We start from the raw sequence: 1,655 nt of genomic DNA on the forward strand, positions 1-1,655 counted from the left end.
CACGTCAATCCCAGATTCCTGATCCACAGAAGCTGTCTGAGATGGTAAATGTTTGCTGTTTCAAGATGCTTCATTTTGGAATAATTTGTTACACCGCAATAGATAACTAATATAGGCTATTACAGCATCCCACCAGATAGGTAATACCACTCTTAATATTTTTGTATAAATAATTCTGAAAGTTTTCAATGCTTGCTTACACTTATTCTCTCTCTGTATAATAATGTGCACACACACACACACACACACACAGTCACATATGTATGTTTGTAAAACGAGTCAAACATGTTCATATCTTTTTAAAATTACTGTACTTCTTTAAGTTTCTATTGAAATTTGATACAGACAGAAAAATGCACCAATCATAGGTTATTATTTTGAAGAATTTTCAAAAAATGAGCACACCCATGTAACCAGCACCGAAATCAAGAAAGACGTGATCTGTGCTCTAGAAGTCCCTTTGGTGCCCACTGAAGTCACACCCGGCAAAGCTAACCACTATCTTGGTTGCTAGCCCCATAAGTTAGTTTTCTGTTCAAAGCTTTGAAACCTGCTTCTTACATTTGATGTATCGTGAACTTTTTTTTCCTGTGTCATTAGGTATTCACCTTGTTCAGCATTTTAATGGCTGCATAACATCCTACAGTATGGATATATGCCACTCTCTAGTTAACTACTTTTTTACTGATTGGCATTAGATTATTTCTGATTTTACTCTCCTATAAATAAGGGTGAGGTATCTATTGCAGTAGCCAGATCTTTGCAGATATTCACAATTAATTTCTTAGTTAAATTTTCATGAGTAAAATTAGTGAATCAAAATGTATATAAAAATTAAGGCTTGAGATGAAATCCTGCTAAATTTCTCTTTAAGTAGTAATTTGCATTCTCATCACAGTGTGTGAGAACTCCTGTTTCTGTACACCTGTGTCAACCATGAACATTATAATAGTAAACAAACCCTCTCATCTTTTTTTTTTTTTTTTGGCTTCAATAGGCAAATTTAAAAGAAACAAAACCAAAACCACTGGGAGCCTTTGCCTGGAGTTCAGAGCCCTAGTCGGTCTCCCACTTAGCCAGGGCCACACATCCAGGATCTACAGAATTCTGTCCTGTGTTCCCACAGCTGCAGCCCTGGGCATGAGACCGGGTGTCATGGTTGTGCCTTGGACAACCTGATCCAGACCTGTAGACCTGTAGACCCTGACCCAGCATCGTTCTCTGCCACATCAGTCAGTGCATTGGTTAAGGTGCTCAGCCAGTGCCTGGCACACAGTAAGGATTCCATCACGGGACTATCCTCCTCCCTTCCACAGCAACCTGTCTGGGGAAGGAGTGGAGGGGAAAGAAATGGCCTCTGTTTTCCTGCATTGGCACGGTGACCCAGCTCTTCTAAATGTGCTGTTATGGGCCTAACGAGGATACTGGTAATACATTGTGTCCTGCTTTTGGTCATAGGAGGAGTTGGAACCCCAAGTCCTGGCTCATTAGTGACTTGCACATTTAGTGGGGACGTGCTCTCCCAGCCTCCAGTCATGCCTTTAATTGCATACCTGAAGCTCCTGGGAATCTCAAGGAAGTAAAAGAAGTTCTCCGCCAGCTCCGAAGAAACCCCCAAGGGATGACATTAATTTACTTCTTTGCAAACTTTTCCT

Source organism: Galeopterus variegatus, unplaced genomic scaffold, assembly GCF_000696425.1.
Source record: "Galeopterus variegatus unplaced genomic scaffold, G_variegatus-3.0.2 Scaffold9785, whole genome shotgun sequence".
NCBI classification, from domain to species: domain Eukaryota; kingdom Metazoa; phylum Chordata; class Mammalia; order Dermoptera; family Cynocephalidae; genus Galeopterus; species Galeopterus variegatus.